Here is a 22,659-nt window from a genome sequence, read left to right as displayed (position 1 = left end):
ACTGGCTCCCTATCAAACATTATATAGATTTTAAAATATTTCTTATTACTTATAAAGCCCTGAATGGTTTAGCACCTCAGTATTTGAATGAGCTCCTTTTACATTATACTCCTCTACGTCCGCTACATTCTCAAAACTCAGGCAATTTGATAATACCTAGAATATCAAAATCAACTGCGGGCGGCAGATCCTTTTCCTATTTGGTGCCAAAACTCTGGAATAACCTACGTAACACTGTTCTGGGGCAGACACACTCTTGCAGCAGTGGCTCAGTGGTTCATGTAGGTTGTCTACAAACTGGAAGGTTGGTGGTTCAATCCCCGGCTCCACCTGACCAAGTGTTGAGGTGTCCTTGAGCAAGACACTTAACCCCAGCTGCTCCTGATGAGCTAGATGGAGCCTTGAATGGCAGACACCGCAGTCGGTGTGTGAATGGGTGAATGTGAGGCAAATTGTAAAGCGCTTTGGATGGCCATGTGGTCTGTTGAAAGCGCTATATAAATGCAGTCCATTTACCATTAAATCTAGATTAAAGACCCATCTCTTTAACCTGGTTTACACACCAGTTTACACATCTCAACATACTAATATGCTTTTAATATCCAAATCCGTTAAAGGATTTTTAGGCTGCATTAATTAGTTAAACCGGAACCGGAAACACTTCACATAACACCCAAAGTACTTGCTACATCATTAGAAGAATGGCATCTACGCTAATATTAGTCTGTTTCTCTCTTATTCCGAGGTCACACCAGATCCAGTCTGTGTCCAGATCAGAGGGTCACTGCAGTCACCCGGATCCAGTACGTATCCAGACCAGATGGTGGATCAGCACCTAGAAAGGACCTCTACATCCCTGAAAGACAGCGGAGACCAGGACAACTAGAGCCCAGATACAGATCCCCTGTAAAGACCTTGTCTCAGAGGAGCACCAGGACAAGACCACAGGAAACAGATGATTCTTCTGCACAATCTGACTTTGCTGCAGTCTGGAATTGAACTACTGGTTTCGTCTGGTCAGAGGAGAACTGACCCCAACTGAGCCTGGTTTCTCCCAAGGTTTTTTTCTCCATTCTGTCACCGATGGAGTTTCGGTTCCTTGCCGCTGTCGCCTCTGGCTTGCTTAGTTGGGGTCACTTCATCTACAGCGATATCGTTGACTTGATTGCAAATAAATGCACAGACACTATTTCAACTGAACAGAGATGACATCACTGAATTCAATGATGAACTGCCTTTAACTATCATTTTGCATTATTGACACACTGTTTTCCAAATGAATGTTGTTCAGTTGCTTTGACGCAATGTATTTTGTTTAAAGCACTATATAAATAAAGTTGACATGACTTGACTTGAATGCTTATAACTCTAATTCATTTTCATACTATTTTTTTTTTCAATCTAGATGGTGCCACGAATGGCAGCCGTGGCGCTGAGCTCAGTTCTTCTGCTGTTTTTCCAGTTTTGGTCATTCTTCAATCAATCTAGTAGTAGTAATGTAATAGAAATTATGAATGTATCTCCCAAAGAGTTACAAATAAAACTAAACTACGGCTTATTTGTGCATCTGTGGTTAAATGATCTCCTCCCATTCACTGTATGGTTTTGTCCCGTCCTCTGTAGCCCAGAGTCAGTGAGATCAGATGGTAAACCCTCAATTTAGAGATTTCTTCGAGTTCAACGGGGGGCACTTTTAGTTACATTTTAGTTTTGCTATAGAAAACCTACAAATTCACCTTCTGATTACACTATTTAATAAATACTATAGCTGGGTTTCCACAGGCAGGGTCACAGTTATCTACCGTGTATTAAGCTAAAGGTTTATAATGTATGACATTTTTAACATTGTATGCTGTCTGTGGAAGGAATACAGCTGTTAGACTAATAGTCACATTTAGCCGAGGAAGATCATGATTGAGAAATGTTGGATACTGCTGGAAATGCTGCTTTTAATTATTTTAGGATCTTTTTTTGCCCCAGTGAAGCATTTCTATTAATAAAACTGATAAAGTAGTCAAACTCATGCCATATCAGAGAACAGTGTGGTGTTGAAACTCTGTGTCCATTGAAAAGGTTCTGAATGAATTGTGTTAATGATAGCTAATGGTCAATCGCAACAGCAGAAGTAATAATATTATTAAATTGCGGGCATAGGTTTTGAAGAGCTAGGTTGTGCTTGTACACTGTATTGACAAAATTTTGGGACACCCCTTCTAATGAACAGGTTTTAACTACTTTAGTAAGTTCTATGAATACTTATCTTAACATTTAGGCATATAATGATATTCTAGGGAACTGTGTGCTTCTAATTGTATACCAATAGTTTAACAGCACACTCTTCTATTCTTACACAACAATGCCACTGTGTATAAGGCAAGGTTAAAGACAATGTATTAGATTTCTCCATCCTCCAGCTTCAGAGGAATTTCATGTAAATATCAGAGTACGTGTTAGTGTTACACAAAGGCCTTTCTTTGTGTTGATATAATGATTTGTATATCTCTCACTCACATCAATGTCCAGTGAATGAGTCTTTGTTAATGTGATGACATGGTCATGTGTTTTCAGTGTAAAGCTGCTGTGTAAAAGTACAATTACAACAACATTGAAATGCAATACTTTGGGTGCATAATTTATATTTATTGTTTATTAATAATATTATATTATTGTAATTGTACGTTGTAAATTATATTTTATTATATTGTAAATGAGAATTTATTGCATGTGTTTTATTTTAAGGCTAGGGTTTTATTTAGTTACTTCATGCTGTTATTTTATTATTTTAAACCAGTGGCTGCAGATGAAGTGTTTCAGAGAGCAGAGAGTGGATCAAGAGTAGGGATGGGTATCGTTAAGGTTTAAACGGTATTACTACTCTTACCGAAACTGCTTAACGGTCCGGTACTTTAACGGTATTCTTTTCAGAACTTTGTGTCGTGTTACTTTGTGTTGTGTTAGGCAGTCGAAAACTTTGCATTTCTCTGTCTGCACATAATGCACTTTTGAAAGATGCTTGGACAGATTGCTTGTGTTTCCGCCCTTACTTGCAAAAATTTTGTTACACTTATGAGAACCAGCGTTGTCTATATCAACTCTAGTGAAGTATAACCACACTTTGGAACGTTTTGCTGTCTCCGCCATCGTCACTCTTTGTATTAAGCAGGAGTTTTCGTACTGTAAGGGGCCGTTCACATGTGGCGTCTAAAAACACGTGGAAAACGCTAGGCGCCGCTTTCTGATTTTTTCCCCCAAATCCTACATTTAAAATAACAAACTTGAGCGTGCAAAAGACGCGATATGTGAACGGACCCTTACGTGTGTGTGTGCGCCGTGCGGGTATTTGTTGTGTGTGTGTGTCTTAATAATATCGCAAATTAGAAATGTTTGGTAAGATAAAATGTGCACGATAACATTATTAAGCAAATCTCTTTATAAAACTCCCGCTTTATAATTAAGCAGGAGTTTTCATACTATTATGTCTGTTTGTGCGCTGTGCTCGTTGTGGTGTGTGTGTGTGTGACTGACAGACAGCCTCCGCGGCGCGCATGAGCGATCTCGCAGATCTCACAGACAAACGTCTTAATATGATCGCACATTAGAAATGTTTGGTGAGGTAAAATGTGCACGATAACATTATTAAGCAAAAATACATAGTACATTAATTTTTTCCCCTCCAGTACCGAAAGCAGAACCGGTACCGTCAGATCTTACTGATACTACGGTCTTTCATAATTTAGCCCCGGAGCCATTTTAATACCGGGTTTCGGTACCCATCCCTAATCAAGAGCTCACAGAAGAGTCGTTTCTTCATGTTTCTTGAAGATGTAGATCTCCCCACCACTGGGGAACAGTGAACGTGAAAGTGCTGGAAAGTGTGCTTCATTTTGAATTCGGCCCTCTCTAAAATTCGGTCCAGACAAAAATCTTACTATCACTTTGCACCTATCATTTCCATTTCTCTTGTTCTGTTTCTTTTCTCTCTCGCTCCAGTTTTTCACAAGTTCATCAAACAACCGCAGTAAGAATATTTCATCAAGCACGGTGAGTAATGGCTTCTCCTACAATTGTTATTTGCACCTCTTGCCACATGTACAGTTTATCTATCTCTGTCGCTGATGAGGGATTCACATGTGATAAATGCAGGGAAATAGTTAGGCTGACAGAGAAGATTTCAGAATTAGAGACACGCATCCAAACTTTAATTGAGGACAGTAAGAATGTTAGGGCTCTAGATATGGCTTTGGATGCGTCTAGCTCAGGGATTCCTGTACATTGTCCGGTTCCAGCAGAGCCCCTGCAGCAGGGCAACTGGGTGACGGTGAGGCAGCGTAGTCGTGGGTCAAAACACCGCTCTTCTGTTCCGATCAAAACATTAAACAGGTTCTCCCCACTCAGTGATGCACCCACTGAGAACGGGTCAAACAGTTCAAAAGCCGTAAAAGTCCGTAGAGCAGTGTGCCATTACTCTTGTCCGCCAGCAGAGGGAGACACAACAGCACTGTCTGAAGAGAGAGAGAGAGAGAGAGAGAGAGAGACAGAGACAGAGACAGAGAGAGAGACAGAGACAGAGAGAGAGAGAGAGAGAGAGAGAGGCAGAGATGGAGAGAGAGAGAGAGGCAGAGACTCTCTTACCGGCAGCAGCACTCGTGTGTGTGTGTGTGTGTGTGTGTGTGTGTGGCGCAGTCATACAGATGCAGTGTGTCCAGACAGCAGCATGTGAGCGCCAGTGTGAGTGTGTGTGCTGGGAGCAGGTGTTTTCGCGAGCCGTTAGAGACAGGGACACACACACACACACACTCCAAAAGAGCAGCAGCACGGAGGCAGCCGGACTATTTGCCTTTTGTTTGTTTTTTGTTTAGTTTGTTCTTCCTCTTCCTCCTCGTGATTGTGGGAGGCGTGCTCTTCTCTCATCCTCTCGCTCTGTCCATCATCTTCTCATCTCTCTCTCATCTGTAGTTTCTCTGATTTGTGAGCCGCCGAAGGTTTTACAGGACTGTGTGTTCTTCTTTTCTCCTCCTATTCCTCCTTTGGTTGTTTGACTGTAGGTAGGTTGATTTGTGTTCACTGTAGTGTGTGTGTGTGTGTGTGTGTGTGAGAGTGTGTTCTGTTTGTGAAGCACACACATGAACACACACATGCAGTGACGTAGAGAGAGAGAGACGTGTGTCTTACCTCAGGCAGGTCTGAATGTGTGTGTGTGATCATAAACACATTATAATACACACTCATCTCTCTCTCTCTCTTCATTCTACTGGTCTCTCACCTGTGTGTGTTTGCACACATCAGTCTAACACACACACCCTTCATAATCCCACTCACTCCATTATCTCTCCCTGAGTTCCATTCATTGATCTGCCGTTATTTCTGATATACACTGTTATTCACGCATCAGCGCTCTTGTGTGTGTGTGAGAGAGAGTAATGAACCTGTTTATTACTAGAGAGTATCATCAGACCATGTAAAGTAATCCTTGTGTGTGCGCGCGCGCTTCGCCTCCATCACCCCAGCGTGTCCCTCCGCGGTCGTATAGGTGTGTGTCTGACAGTCCTCGCGCTGGATGAGTGTTTGGACGCAGCTCTTCTCTTCTGTTTCTCCTGAGGAGACCCGCTTCATCCATGGGTCTGGACTGCGTCGCGTCTCCAGATGAGCAGACACACGCGCCTCTTTCTGCTCTTTTACAATTGGACTAAATGCGGAGTGAAGCCGTTTCAGCAGAGGTGAATGTGAACGGGACGCCGGATCCGCCGGAGGACGTGCGCGCGACCGAGACTTGGGCTGTTCGGTGAGTGTGTGTGTAGGAGAGTGAGACCCCCCCACAATGTTCTGTTCTAGACGATTCTCTAAATTTACAGCGGTGTGTGTGAGTTGTTCTGGTTTCATTCAGCACATGCTGCAGGATTCATTCATGACGGAGCACATATGTGTCTCTGTCTCTCTTCTGAGTTTTGTAAAAATGATATTGTCAGTGAATCATGGTGGTATATGTTTTTCCATTATTTCAACGCATCAAAATAATTAATTACAATCTTCATTAAGGTCGATTGTTTAGTTTTTAAGGCAAGACGCACAGGCAGAGACATGTTTCTCATGCTCTGGTGGAGATGTGTTTCAGACTAGTAAAGAAAACATCCAAAACACACTTTCAAGTGTTTATTTCAGGCTGTGCTGTGATTCCATTGAGGAAAGGGCTTTTAATGTGGGCTCTGTCCAGCACCTGATTAGAAAACACACACTCTAATCTCTCTTGAAATGAATCATTGTTTTTTACTCGCACAGCTAGCTTAGCACACTGTTAGTCTACTAGATTATTAAATCTAACATCTTTGATTTTCTGTAAGAACATGATAAACAATGATAAAATGTGAAACAAGCCATTTATGTATTTAATATATCATAATATTTACAGTATCGTTCAAAAGTTAAACAAAATTAGATGCTTTTGAAAGAAGTTTCTTGTTTGCTGTTCACATTTTTCTGGAAACCTTTTCAAAACATTGGGGTAAGTTCAATAAATACAGTAATATTAATAGATCATTGGCAGTAAAGACATTCATAATCTTACAAAAAAATGATATTCAATTCAAGTTTATTTTTATAGCGCTTTTTACAATACAAATCACACACTTCTGTTTGTTGATTCAAGGTTAGCATCATCTGAGATCCTCTGAGGGTCAGCATCATCTCTTCTCAGGTGTTCTGGATCCAGACTGGAGCTTGTGTAAATCCTAGTTACCACGGGATGAAGATCCAGCAGAAACAGAGAAACACATAGAGACATCATTAGCATAGCTGCTGTTCCAACAAAGTAAAATTAGTTTAACCCAAGCTAAAGAATAAAAATGCACATTTGATCAGATGCAACTGAACTGCAGTCACAAATTAAGAGATGCATTATTCGAATGCTTGGCGAAAGAGATGCGTTTTTAATCTAGATTTAAACAGAGAGTGTGTCTGAACCCCGAACATTATCAGGAAGGCTATTCCAGAGTTTGGGAGCCAAATGTGAGAAAGCTCTACCTCCTTTAGTGGACTTTGCTATCCTAGGAACTACCAAAAGTCCAGTGTTTTGTGACCTTAGGGTGTGTGATGGGTTGTAACGTGGTAGAAGGCTAGTTAGGTACGCTGGAGCTAAACCATTTAGGGCCTTATAGGTAAGTAATGATAATTTGTAACTGATACGGAACTTAATAGGTAGCCAGTGCAGAGACTGTAAAATTGGGGTAATATGATCATATTTTCTTGACCTGGTAAGGACTCTAGCTGCTGTATTTTGGACGACCTGTAGCTTGTTTACTGACGAAGCAGGACAACCACCTAGAAGTGCATTACAATAGTCCAGTCTAGAGGTCATGAATGCATGAACTAGCTTTTCTGCATCAGAAACAGATAACATGTTTCGTAGCTTGGCAATGTTTCTAAGATGGAAGAATGCTGTTTTTGTAACATTGGAAATATGATTTTCAAAAGACAAATTGCTGTCTAATATAACACCCAGATTTCTGACTGTAGAGGAAGTAACAGTACATCCGTCTAGTTGCAGATTGTAATCTACAAGATTCTGTGTAGTGTTTTTTGGTCCAATAATTAGTATCTCTGTCTTATCCGAATTTAATTGGAGAAAATTATTTGTCATCCAATCTTTTACATTTTTAACACACTCTGTTAGCTTAGATAATTGGGAAGTTTCATCTGGTCTCGTTGAGATATATAGCTGAGTATCATCAGCATAACAGTGGAAGCTAATTCCGTATTTTCTAATAATATTACCAAGGGGCAACATGTATATTGAAAATAGAAGGGGACCTAGGACGGATCCTTGTGGCACTCCATATTTTACTGATGATAAATGAGATGACTCCCCATTTAAATAAACAAAATGGTATCGATCGGACAGGTAGGATCTAAACCATCTTAGAGCCTGTCCTTGAATACCTGTATAGTTTTGTAATCGATCTATGAGTATGTCATGATCTATGGTGTCGAACGCAGCACTAAGATCAAGTAAGACTAGAAATGAGATGCAGCCTTGATCTGACGCAAGGAGCAGGTCATTTGTAATTTTAACAAGTTTTTTCAAATAAATGAAATTAATGCAGCCTTGATGAGCAGAAGATACCCTTTCAAAAATATTAATCTTAGTTAGTTATTCCAAGCTTTTGGCAAGTAATGTAATTTCTAATATAATTATTAAGATCATCTGCTGGTAGCAGTGACAGAAATCTTTACATCTTGAGCGAGTCAGTAATGTGAGCACTCGCTCATGAACACAGCAGCAGATCATTTCATGCTTGTAAGAGCCTCAAAGAATCCAGCTCTGAAACACTTGCACATTAATGAGTTGTGTAGAGAAATGTTTGGCTCAGAGAACATGCTTGAGTCCTGCACGTCACTAGCACTTGGCCTCACACACACACACACACACACACACAGGTAGTGGAGCACAGTTCCACTTTAAGAAACTGGGCCGACCCAAATGGGCCGATCTCCCGCCTCTGGTCTCTGTTGCACCCCACAAACTCTGGATCGTCCAACCTACATATCACTGCCCACACACACACACTCGCAGTGAATAACCCACTTTAGCGTCTCACACACTCAGGCTGCTCCTAATAGCTCCTCAGATGAGTGGTGCTGCTCTTAAATTGATTGAAGTAATTAGAGATTACAGCAGCTCGTCACTCATCCAGCTGTAATTGACTCAAGCTGATTTCTGACCGCCTCCTTCCTCATCATCCTCTTGCTTAACACTCGCTGATCCCGTGTCGAACCTGAGACAAGTTCACTCAAATCAGACCACCACACCAACCGGCACAATCACTATAACAATCACCATCAAAACCACCATCACAATCACCATCACTATCACCATCACCATAAAAAATCACAATCACTATCAGCATCTCAATCAAAGTCACCATCACAATCATTATCAGTATCACCATCAAAACCACAATCACCATCAAAATCACCATCACTATCACTGTCACCATCAAATTCACCACCAAAATCACAATTACCATCACCATCACTATCACCTTCAAAATCACCATCACTATCACCATCACCATCAAAAACACCATCACCATCACTATCACCATCACCATCAAAAACACCATCACAATCAATATCACCATCACAATCAATATCACCATCACAATCGCCGACACCGACACAATCACAATCACCATCAAAATTACACAGCTGGAACACATTCAGTTAATGTTGTGGGCTGTTATTCATGCATTCACCAGACACATTTATCCAAAGTGAATTACAAAACAAAAACAATTGCAATTGATGTTATATATGCAAAACCAATTAAAGATGCAGCTGATGTTGGTCAGAATCTCCTTAGATAATCCAGGTTCAGTTTGAGTTGAGTAGAAATGCACTAGAATGTGAAGCACTGATCGTGTGTTCTTGACATGATTTGAGTTAGTTTGTTATTTCAGTGAGAGAAATGCATGAGCTCACACATGATTAAGGCATAAAAACCACAGGTTTATATTCACTGAAAGTTTTCACTCAGAAATCTCTAGTAAATTTCACAAATAATAACAAGAAGTAAGACTGAATGAAATGTTAAGTTCTGGTGTTTTCTTGTAGAAAGTACTGCAGTGTCATTGTTTGTTTAGAGTGTGGAAATCCCTCTTTAGAGTACACCTATCTAAACAGGAACTGAAGAAGTCAGTTGTTTTAGAAAATATATATAATCAATACTACTAACGAAAGATTTTGAGATTATTCTAATAAAAAAAATGTATTACTTTGAGGATGTTTATTTACATTTATTTATCCTAAATGTTTACATTGCTTTCAAGCTCTACATGCTTATTTAATTATTTCATTGGTTTTTAAAGATGCAGTATATAATAAATTATATTTACATTTATATATTTATATTGCCTGATTTGGTTTAGAATCTTGTTTTTCCAATCAGTTTAAAACCTATAGAAAACATTTATCTCCTTTTTTTGAAGATATGCTGAGATTATAAGAATAAAAATATTTATAACATTAATAAACCATTTCTATTTGGAAGACATTTACCCTAAGTGAATTACATTGTATTTTAGTGGTTTATTTGATTATGTATTATTATTTAAAATCTGGCTGCTGTGTGCATCTTAGTACATTTGACCTTTAGGTTTGACTAGAAAGTGTCTGTGCTCAGGGGAGAGTGATGTGAGAGTGAAGGGCTGAACAGACCAGTGTCTCCTACTGCACGCACCACACCACCACATTCACACCTGTTTATACCTGCCAGACGCATGGAGAGCGACACTCCAGACACCTGAGAGACGCCAACACACACACACACACACACACACACCTCTGTGCAGCCGTCGCATCCTCAGCTGTTCAGCACAGAATGAGAGCAACTATGAGCACACAAGTTCTCACTCACTCACACATTTACATTACATTTAGCAGATGCCTAGTGACAATAGAAGCAATCAAAATCAACTAAAAAGCAATGGAGTTTTTTTTAGATAATATAATAAATTAAAAGAAAACAGGATAGAAAAAGAATAAGCCTTTTTGTTTTTTGTTAATCATGTAATAATAAAAAATAAATGAGAAAAGCTAGTGTTTTTTTTTTCAGGAAACAGGCAGTCAATGAATAGAGTGCCAGTCTAAAAGAGTGTTTTCTTTCAAAAAACAAACAAAACAGAATTAGAATAAAAAGTGCTAGAGTTAGAGGGTCAAATAAAGATGGAAGAGATGTGTTTTAAGCCGATTCTTGAAAATGGTTAAGGACTCAGCTGCTCAGATTGAGTTCATTCCACCAGGAGGAACATTTAATTTAAAAGTCTGTAAAAGTGACTTTGTGCTTCTTTGGGATGAACAATCAAGCGACGTTCACTTGCAGAACGCAAGCTTCTAGAGGCACATAAGTCTGAAGTAATGAATTTAGGTAAATGGTGCAGAGCCAGTGGTAGTTTTGTAGGCAAACATCAATGCCTTGAATTTTATGCGAGCAGCTATTGGAAGCCAGTGCAAATTGATAAACAGAGGTGTGACGTATTCTTTTCGGCTCATTAAAAATTAAAGGGATGGTTGCCTGTTTTCTAGGCCTGATTGTGTTTATGGGGTGCAGTCTAACATGTGTATATGCTAAGTTTTTTAGAAAACATTTTTTTTCACATAATTTAGCTTCATTCTGTCCCTGATCATTTCCTTCTATTATGAAGCCCCTCCCTCAGAAAATAGGTGATTGGCTCTGATTGGTTAGATAGCCCAGTGTGTTGTGATTGGCTAAACCGCATGAGCAGCATGTGCTCTCGTTGTATTGTAAACAACGGTGTCATTAATATCTCAGTTTGAGGCTGATTGAGAAGCAGAGGATATTATTGAAGAGGTTCGTGCTGAACCTGCGCAAGCTTGGCTTTTAATGGTAGGCCTATGTTTTTTGTTTGTTGTTGTCTCATACTTTTAGATATGCTGTTGTTTGTAATTGCTACTGCTTATGTTAGCAATTGTTAGTAATTGCTACTGCTTAGTATGTTTTAACATATGTTTTTATCCTGATTAAAACTTTAATACAGTACAGCAACTGCACACGTCGTCTGTTTAACACTTCTTATAGCTATGTGAAAATAAATGTATAGTTCAACCCAGTCTCATGACAAATACAAACCTGATTGCAAAAAGTGTGGACACTGTACAAATTGTGAATAAAAACAAAAGGCAATGATGTGGAAGTTTCAAATTACAATATTTTATTCAGAATACAACATAGGTGACAAATAATTTTAAGGGAAAAATTAGTTGATTTTAAATTTCATGGCATCAACACATCTCTAAAAAAGTTGGGGCAAGGCCGTGTTTAGCACTGTGTGGCATTCCCTCTACTTTTTAACAGTCTCTGGGGACTGAGGAGACAAGCTGCTCAAGTTTAGGAAGAGGAACGTTGTCCCGTTCTTGTCTAATACAGGCTTCTAGTTGCTCAACTGTCTTAGGTCTTCTTTGTCACATCTTCCTCTTTATGATGCACCAAATGTTTTCTATGGGTGAAAGATCTGGACTGCAGGCTGGTCATTTCAGACCCGGATCCTTCTTCTACACAGCCATGATGTTGTAATTGATGCAGTATGTGGTCTGGTATTGTCATGTTGGAAAATGCAAGGTCTTCCCTGAAAGAGATGAGGTCTGGATGGGAGCATATGTTGTTCTAGAACTTGGATAAACCTTTCAGCATTGATGGAGCTCATCTTTCCAGATGTGTAAGCTGCCCATGCCACACACACTCATGCAACCCCATACCCCAACACCACACACCAGATTACTGGTGGAGAGGAGCCCCCTAGAAAGTAAAAAAAAAGAAAGTGACATGACATTCAGCCAAGTATGGTGACCCATACTCAGAATGTGTGCTCTGCATTTAACCCATCCGAAGTGAACACACACAGCAGTGAACACACACACACACACACACACACACTGTGAACACACACCCGGAGCAGTGGGCATCATTTATGCTGCAGCACGCGGGGAGCAGTTTGGGGTTCAGTGCCTTGCTCAAGGGCACCTCAGTCAGTTCAGTTCAGTTCAGTTCATCTTTATTCATTTCCCGAAGGCAATTGGGTTGCAGCAAACAAGCATACACATAAAACAATGTCACACACACATACATGAAAAAATTGACCTAGAATTTAAAAGTTTTACAGCTGAGGGGACAAACAAATTTTTGAACCGATTAGTTTTAGTAAGCGGAGTTCTATACCGGCTACCAGATGGGAGAAGATGAAACCCAGAATACAAGGGGTGAGAATCATCTAACAAAGTGTTCTTGGCTTTACCCAACACCTGTCTATGGTATAACTGAGCCATAGTCATCTGCTTCCTCCCTGTTATTTCATTTCCCTGATTTACTATCCTCTCCATACGGTTTTTATTTTTTCAGTTGTGGCATTGCCGGCCCGAGACTTGAACCCACAACTCTAGGGTTAGGAGTCAAACTGTCTAACCATTGGGCCACGACTTCTCCTACTGCCCTCACTAGCACCTCTTCCAGCAGCACTAGTTTTCCCAGGAGGTCTCCCATCCAGGTACTGACCAGCTCAGCCCTGCTCAGCTTCAGTGGGAAACCGGCGAATGTTGCGACTTGGACACCTCACCTCTCCAAGATACTTTAAAGGACTTATCTGGGATCTCACACTCTCAAATACACACTCACTTACACTCACACTCACTCACACACACACACACGCATACACACACACACGCACTTGGATTTGTGGTTTACAGGCGTAATGGTTTTTATTCTGTAGAAACTGTATATTCTATGGCCCTACACCAACCCTACACCTAACCCTAACCCTCACAGGAAACTTTGTGCATTTTTAGATAAAAAAACAAACAAACAAAAAAACACTATTTAGTATGTTTTTAAGCATTTTGAATTAGGGGAAGTCGTGGCCTAATGGTTAGAGGGTTGGACTCCCAATCGAATGGTTGTGGGTTCTAGTCTCTGGCCGGACGGAATTGTGGGTGGGGGGAGTGCATGTACAGTTCTCTCTCCACCTTCAAAACCACGACTTAGGTGCCCTTGAGCAAGGCATCGAACCCCCAACTGCTCCCCGGGCGCCGCAGCATAAATGATGAACACTGCTCTGAGTGTGTGTGTGTGTGTGTGTGTGTGTGTGTGTTCACTGCTCTGTGTGTGTGCACTTCGGATGGGTTAAATGCAGAGCACAAATTCTGAGTATGGGTCACCATACTTGGCTGAATGTCACTTCACTTTTTTTTTACAGTGAAATGGGTAGTGTTTTCATAAACCACCTTTATATTTCAATTCCTCTGTCATTATACAAATTTGTATCCTCATAAACCACCCAAACCGCATGCACACACACACACACACACACACACTATCTATTTGTTCCACAGATTCTCGTCACTTTGCGTCTATATTTAGACTGATCGCTATGAAGTCTGTGTTTGATCATATTTACACATTTCCCTCTTGAAGTAATCACTTGCTGGTTTTAAAGTTGGCCAGATCACAGTGACATTTATATTGGAGGTCTGTTTTTAATATTTCATTGTGAATGTACTTTTATATTTCTTAGCAAATGTAACTATATTATACTGCAGTTCTTCATGTAAAGTTTTTCTGCAAACATGCAGTGCAGTCACATAAAGCGATATATTATATATAGCAAATCTCAGCTGCTTAATTTTATTCATTGCAGAATTGTCCAGTGACAACGCCACTGTAAGGCACGAAGATATTAGCATATTATAAACAACGTTTTGTGAACATAAAAATTGACTTGAATTTGACTTCATTTAGAGATGATTAGAGTTGTAAATACATTGTTTATAATCAAATATTTAATACTGCACTTATATAGTCAGAGTTTTGTCACAGTTTTTGCACATGATTCTTTTCACATACGTCTTAAATGTTTGATAGCTTGTTCTTTTTCGCCTACTAAACTTTGATAAAAACAAACTCACAGAAAGAGAAAACAACATTTATGTAAATGATTTTGTTCTCAGTGAATTTGAATGTGCGTGTGTGTGTGTGTGTGTGTGTGTGTGCGCGTGCATGTGTGTGTGTGTGTGTGTGTGAGTTCTGTCTGAAAATGAAGGTCTTTTCTGTCTCCGCAGACACTCTGAAAACCAGGACTCTGAAGATCAGCAGCTCCAGAGGACAAACACACACACAAGAACAGAGAGAGATACTGTAGACTGACTGCTATCAGTGTCCACAGGTAACACACACACACACACACATCTTAGTGAGGACATTGCATATATGTTCATTGATTTTCTATCAGGTTAATTATATTTTCTATCCAAAATCAACCACTACCCCTAAACCTACCGATAGTGCAGAACACTAGATTTACATCTACAACACCTTCTGACTTTTTAACTAGTGAGGACCACTCAAATCTCCTGATTGGTGGGCTGTCAAAGTATTTCACAATAGAAGTGAGGACATTTGGTCCCTACAAGTGTAACGGATTGGTAACATTTTGGTCAAAAGAAATACAGCACAAACAGAGAAACACACACACACACACACACACACACACGCTTTAGAGATTGTGAGGTGCATTAGTCAATCAATCTATTTAGAATATATAAAGAATATTTCACACATGTTCCACTAATACTGACGTGTGTGTGTGTGTGTGTGTGCAGTAGGGTATGAGAACGCTACAGCATCATGTGGTTTCTGAGATGGAGGAGTGAGAGTTCAGCTGAAAACACACGAGGTGAGACACACACACACACACACACACACTTCGCTCCTGTTTCAGTATTTTCATCATTATTTCACTATTCGTTGTGTTAATAAGGCTGTTTTTCTCACATTGTCCATTGGCTGCTGAGTTTTAACTGTCAGATGTTTGATTACATAAAAGTGGTAACACCAAACACACACACACACACACACACACACACATAAAACTGCTGCTCTCAACAAAGTTTCACATGAATCAAATCTCAAATCTCTTCCACTCAACACACACTTATTGTCATTTGGAGAAACACAAGTGTGTGTGTGTGTGTTTGAAGGGATCATTCAGCAAACTCATCCTCATTAAGTCCTGGTCCAGATCATAACCCGCTGGACACAGTGCTAGTTCAGTACGTGTTTTACTGTGCTCTAGTGTACAGTGTGACTGCTGCTCCTCAGAGCCCTTCACTGCAGACATCATTATAACCACAGAGTGTTCATCATCGAGAATAATCACATAGCGACTAGGAGCATTGTTAATACTGCAGTACAACTGTACAGATAACAACACCACAATGATATCACTGGAATCACTTTCAGAACATATTTTTTCCAGCTGATAAATGATAAAAGCATTGACAGCCAATCAGAATCCATGGATTTGTATGGATTGTTATATACTCAGGTGCACATAAGTGGTCCGTAGGTCCACATACTTGTCCAAAATAAAACTGTGCTGTATAAATAAGTTCTGACAGCTGTTAATTAACAATTACCATTGTAAATCGACAATCAATCAATCAATCAATCAATCACCTTTATTTATATAGTGCTTTAAACAAAATACATTGCGCCAAAGCACTGAACAACATTCATTTGGAAAACAGTGTCTCAATAATGCAGAATGATAGTTAAAGGCAGTTCATCATTGAATTCATTGATGTCATCTCTGTTCAGTTGAAATAGTGTCTGTTTTAATTTGCAATCAAGTCAACGATATCGCTGTAGATGAAGTGACCCCAACTATGCAAGCCAGAGGCGACAGCGGCAAGGAACCGAAACTCCATCGGTGACAGAATGGAGAAAAAAACCTTGGGAGAAACCAGGCTCAGTTGGGGTCAGTTCTCCTCTGACCAGACGAAACCAGTAGTTCAATTCCAGACTGCAGCAAAGTCAGATTGTGCAGAAGAATCATCTGTTTCCTGTGGTCTTGTCCTGGTGCTCCTCTGAGACAAGGTCTTTACAGGGGATCTGTATCTGGGCTCTAGTTGTCCTGGTCTCCGCTGTCTTTCAGGGCAGTAGAGGTCCTTTCTAGGTGCTGATCCACCATCTGGTCTGGATACGTACTGGATCCGGGTGACTGCAGTGACCCTCTGATCTGGACACAGACTGGATCTGGTGGCCACGGTGACCTCGGAACAAGAGAGAAACAGACAAATATTAGCGTAGATGCCATTCTTCTAATGATGTAGAAAGTACGGTGTTATGTGAAGTGTTCCGGTTCCAGTTTACCTAATTAATGCAGCCTAAAAATCCTTTAACGGATTTGGATATTAAAAGCATATTAGTATGTTATGTGTATGCCAGGTTAAAGAGATGGGTCTTTAATCTAGATTTAAACTGCAAGAGTGTGTCTGCCTCCCGAACAATGTTAGGTAGGTTATTCCAGAGTTTAGGCGCCAAATAGGAAAAGGATCTGCCGCCCGCAGTTGATTTTGATATTCTAGGTATTATCAAATTGCCTGAGTTTTGAGAACGTAGCGGACGTAGAGGAGTATAATGTACAAGGAGCTCATTCAAATACTGAGGTGCTAAACCATTCAGGGCTTTATAAGTAATAAGCAATATTTTAAAATCTATACGATGTTTGATAGGGAGCCAGTGCAGTGTGGACAGGACCGGGCTAATATGGTCATACTTCCTGGTTCTAGTAAGAACTCTTGCTGCTGCATTTTGGACTAGCTGTAGTTTGTTTACCAAGCGTGCAGAACAACCACCCAATAAAGCATTACAGTAGTCTAACCTTGAAGTCATAAATGCATGGATTAACATTTCTGCATTTGACATTGAGAGCATAGGCCGTAATTTAGATATATTTTTGAGATGGAAAAATGCAGTTTTACAAATGCTAGAAACGTGGCTTTCTAAGGAAAGATTGCGATCAAGTAGCACACCTAGGTTCCTAACTGATGATGAAGAATTGACAGAGCAACCATCAAGTCTTAGACAGTGTTCTAGGTTATTACAAGTAGAGTTTTTAGGCCCTATGATTAACACCTCTGTTTTTTCTGAATTTAGCAGTAAGAAATTACTCGTCATCCAATTTTTTATATCGACTATGCATTCCATTAGTTTTTCAAATTGGTGTGTTTCACCGGGCTGCGAGGAAATATAGAGCTGCGTATCATCAGCATAACAGTGAAAGCTAACACCATGTTTCCTGATGATATCTCCCAAGGGTAACATATAAAGCGTGAAGAGTAGCGGCCCTAGAACTGAGCCTTGAGGTACTCCATACTGCACTTGTGATCGATATGATACATCTTCATTCACTGCTACGAACTGATGGCGGTCATATAAGTACGATTTAAACCATGCTAATGCACTTCCACTGATGCCAACAAAGTGTTCAAGTCTATGCAAAAGAAGACAAACTGTACTGAAACTGAAAGCGTAAAGCTAGGCTACCAGCTAACGTTTTCAAAGCACAGCGTAAAACTGTGACATTTCATTCACTGATACTCTTCAGTCAGCAGCTTACTTCCTGGCAACCCGCCAAAATAAAACCTTGCTGATTTTTTAAGGTTGAAAATTATGAATTTTTTGCAGTTTTTTTTTTAAACCTACTTTTTTGAACTCGTCCTAGACAGTTTGTCCGATTTACACGAAAATGTAACCAGGTCATCTTCAGGCAGTGCTGACCAAAAGTTATGGAATTCAAAATGATTTGTCAAACAGTTTTCGATAAACACTCAAACAAATTTTACATAGCGCTTGCAAAAACAGTCATAAGGCTGTATCTCTGCAACGATTTATCGTATTCAGACCAAACCTGGTACATGTCATAACAAGTATGACCTGAGGCTACGTGCTGCGTCCGGCACAGTGTCACCTACTGGTCCGGAGATATAAAAAATTTGTATTTTTGCTTATAACTCCAAAAATCTTAAAATCGGTCTTGTTAGATTCAGGGCAACATGCCGAGTCGATTGATATCCAAAACATTACCATATCAACCATTTTGACTGTTGGCCATTTAAAATTTTTTGCTAAAATGCTGTATTTTAAGAAAGCATCAACGGATTGTTTACGAAACATTGTATGGGTCATCAGCGCAATGTCCTGAAGGAGCGTGAGAGGTTTCGAAACATGTTAGGTTTAGCCTTACGGTTTGTGTAACGTTGTGATTTAGCGCTTAAAAACCATTTGGCTATATCTTCAAAACCGCTTGTCTGATCGAGATGAAACCACCGTCAGAAGTTTGAAAACATAGGTCGATAGCTACACATTAATGCCCAAATGTGAAAATACTGATAGTAAGGGGTAGTAAAATTTAAATGAAAGTCATTTTTTTACATGTTTTTTCATATAAATGTCTATAACTCTGAAGTGAATTGAGATATTTTCACCAAAATTGACACACATATGTATGGGCTCACTCTGAGGACATATAAAAAATGCTGGGACTAAGCCTCTTGGTGGCACTATAATAGAACAAAACATGATATTCCAATTGACTTCAATACAGTTTTGTGAAAAAAATGCTATACTTAACAAATGCATTGGTGTTATATTATATAACTCAGAATGTGCCATCAGCACCATCCCCCGAAGGTACCAAAATATTTTGAGAGAAGTTATAACAAAACTGGTCTCAAAAAATTCCCTGGCTTATGCCGACAACATTGTTACCAAGTATGCCAGAGTAATTTTGATACAGAAAACCGTTTTCGCATAACACAGCGATGAATTTGAGGCATGATGCCAAAATTACGCTTGAGGCTGTATCTCTGCAATGCTTTGGCATATTGACAACAAACTTTGTCACACATAATGCACCAAATTGATTTGATAACAGCACCACCAAAAGTTAAAAAAGTTGGTCAAAAAACCTACTTTTTTGAACTCGTCCTAGACGGTTAGTCCAATTTTCACAAAAATTGGCTCAGATCATCTTCAGAGAAAGCTAACAAAAAGTTATGGATTTCAAATTGATTCGTCCAACCGTTCTTGAATGACACGTGAAAAAATTTGGCCAAAAGCACGCAAAAGTGCATGTGAGGCTTTATCTCGGCAATGCTTTGGCATATTGAGACCAAACTTGGTGTGTGTTATAATAACCATGACCTGAGACTACCTGGAGTGTTTCTCAGGAGATATGACAAATGCATATTTTTGCTTAAAAATTCTGAATGGTTTGGCCAAAAATCACACAATTGGTCTCTTTAGATTCAGTGGGTCATGTCGAGTCGAATGATATCCAGATTTCCTGTGTCAGTCATTTTAGGCATTGGCCATTTTGAATTATGTTTTAAAATGCTGTATTTTTTTAACGAATTATTGTTTCGTTATGAAAATAATTAAAAAAATATTCGGCTCCATGCCCTGAAGGTACTCAAAAACTTTTCCACCTTGTGGTCAAGAGTTATAATGAAATTTCAAAAAATTGCTAATAACTTTCAAATAGATTAGACTATTGAAATGAAAATGGTCTCCCTATATTCTTTTTGTCGTGCCAAGAACATTGATACCAATTATGCCAAAATTGTCCATACTTCCTGTCCGCCATTTTGATTAATGTTGAAAACCTACCTTTTCGAACTTCTCCTAATCCGTTGGTCCGATTTTCACCAAATTTGACGTGGATCATCTTCAGACCCCACTGGCCAAAAGATTTCGTGTCAATATACAAAATGGTTCTCATTTAGTGCATCAACGAATTTGCTGTAAGGGTGCCAAAATGCATTTGAGGCTGTATCTCAACAAAGCTTTGACATATTTGCATCAAACTTTGTATGTGTCATTGTCACCTCACACTGACCATGTCACATCAATTTGGTAACAGCGCCACCTATTGGCCAAGATTAATAATCCATTCATTAACCTTCAATTATGAAATTTAGGCTTGCTAAATTAGGCTATTGTAATGAAACTGATCTCAAAATATTCCTTGGGTTGTGCCGACAATAGACATATCATTTTTTTAGTGGGAAATCTGAACTCCCTGTCCGTAATTTTGATTTATGTTAAAATCCTACCTTTTCTAATTCCTCCTCAACTGTTGGTCCGATTTTCAACAAAATCGAGTCAGATCATCTTCAGACAGTGCTGACAAAAGTTAAGCATTTTGTCTTGATGGACATAACCGTTTTCATACAGCATCGTTACAAATTTTAGGCACAGTGCCAAAATGCATTTAAGAATATATCTCTGCAAAGCTTTTACATATTTGCACCAAACTTTGCATGTGTCATTGTCACTTAACACTGACCATACCTCATCAATTTGGTAACAGTGCCACCTATTAGTCAAAAGTAATAAACCATTCATTAACCAGTAATAATTACATCTATTGAAATGAAACTGGTCTCAAAATATTCCTTGGTTTTTGCCGACAATATAGATACCAAATATGCCAGCTGGACTTCCTGTCCGCCATTATGATTTATGTTGAAAACCTACTTTTTCAAACTCTTCATCAATCATTGGTCCCATTTTCACCAAAATCGAGTAGGATAATCTAGAGACTGTGCTGACAAAATTTTATGGATTTTGTGTCAATAGACTGATCTGTTTTAGCATACTGTTTTAGCAAGGAATTTGTGGCATGATGCTAAAATGGCACTTGTAGCTGTAGCTCTGCAATGCTTTGGCATATTGACACCAAACTTAGTGTCTGTCAATGTTAGTTACACAGAACACACCATATCAATTTGATAACAGCGCAACCTATTGGTCACACTTGATAAGCCAATAAATCATGCTACAAGAGGTTGTATTTATGATTTTTTCGTAATTTCGATTACAATCATCCTAAAATTGCTGTAATTGCTCATTGTTGCATTTGGTGTGATGCTCCCTGCCAAGCTTAGCTCCTCAATTTCCGGTGGAGTGCTTGGCCCTGTAATTGCTGCTTGCAGCTATATTTACAGTTATTATTATTTAAGGTTATGGTTATTGTTATTGATATAAGTATTGTTAGTTATTGTTATAGTTATCATTATAATTGCCATTAGAAATGTTTATAGTTGTAGTTATAGTTAGTATAATTATAGTTAACTATAGTTATAAGTTAGTATAGTTTACATTAGTTTTAGTTGTTGCTAACTAGTCATAGTTATAATTATAGAGACTCAAACCCACAACCTTCAGGTTCAAGTCTGATTCTCTATCCACGGCTGTTAATGCTTATAGTTACTGTAATAGTTGTAATTGGTTGTAAAATAATTGTGATTAGTTATGGTAGTAGTCATTGTTAAAGTTATCTTTAAAAGTATTGTTGTAATCGTTGTCATTAGCTATTGTAGCTATGGTTATAGGTAGCAATAGTTTTGGTTACAGTTTTGTTATGGTTATCATTGTTGTTGTTATGGTTATAGCAAGGTTATATCACAGTTATTGTTATTGTATCGTTATTGTTGTAATCATTATTGTTATCGTTAAAATTATGGTTTTGTTTACAGTTCTGGTTACAGTTGTAATTCTAGTCATTGTTCTGTTTATGGTTATTATTCTAGTCGTTGTCCTGGTTATTATTGTACAGTAATTACCATATTTTGAGATGTCATGGTGACATTACAGAAGATTTTAATTATCCTGTTTTATTTAATGCCTCTTCAAATATTTGGGTCTTGTTGTATTTGTGATTTAATTGTGTTAATTAAGTGAATAAACAGTTTTATGTCTGGAGAGAAAGAAAAGCTTCAGCAGGACTAGTAGACTAGTGTGTGTGTGTGTGTGTGTGTGTGTGTGTGTGTGTAAAATAAAATAAAACCACACACACACACACACACAGACCTGTGCTCAGCACTGGCAGACAGTGTGTGAGCAGCTGTTAAAGTGTTATCTGTTGACCAACCCATCGATCTCTGTGTGTGTGTGTGTGTGTGTGTGTGTGTGTGTGTGTGTGTGAGAGAGAGAGAGAGAGAGAGTGTGTGATTTTATTTCTGATGGTGTAATTAGATCAGATTAATCTGAGATCATCGGCGGCCGCATGTGTGCAGACTGACTGATTGATGAATAAATCAATGTCATGTGACACCTCACACCTGCACTGCTTCAGTGTGTGTGTGTGTGTGTGTGTGTGTGTGAGTGTGTGTGTGTTTATGGGGATGTGTGTGTGTGTGTGTTTGTTAGGATGATATCAATGGACTCTCAGTTCTTCTGTTCATAAACGTTCAGTAGACATTTGCAGCAGTGTGTTCTGCTCCAGAGATTGTTTCTCATGAATAGTTTAAAAT

The 22,659-nt window shown here is 39.1% G+C and overlaps 1 protein-coding gene across 1 annotated transcript in view; it reads left to right on the top strand.

The window, feature by feature from the left end:
* The first annotated feature begins 5,520 nt into the window (after positions 1-5,520).
* Positions 5,521-22,659, top strand: part of LOC113067573 (glutamate receptor ionotropic, NMDA 2B-like) — a 23,595-nt gene continuing 6,456 nt past the window's right edge. Inside the window, exons 1-3 of the mRNA XM_026239941.1 lie at positions 5,521-5,782; positions 14,620-14,723; positions 15,160-15,233. The gene's annotated coding sequence lies outside the window, so the exon portion shown is untranslated. The remainder of the gene's footprint in view (positions 5,783-14,619; positions 14,724-15,159; positions 15,234-22,659) is intronic.

Source organism: Carassius auratus, linkage group LG28B (genome assembly GCF_003368295.1).
Source record: "Carassius auratus strain Wakin linkage group LG28B, ASM336829v1, whole genome shotgun sequence".
NCBI lineage: Eukaryota > Metazoa > Chordata > Actinopteri > Cypriniformes > Cyprinidae > Carassius > Carassius auratus.
The sequence above is the reverse complement of the archived record's forward strand: the minus strand, read 5'-3'. Positions and strand labels throughout refer to the sequence as shown.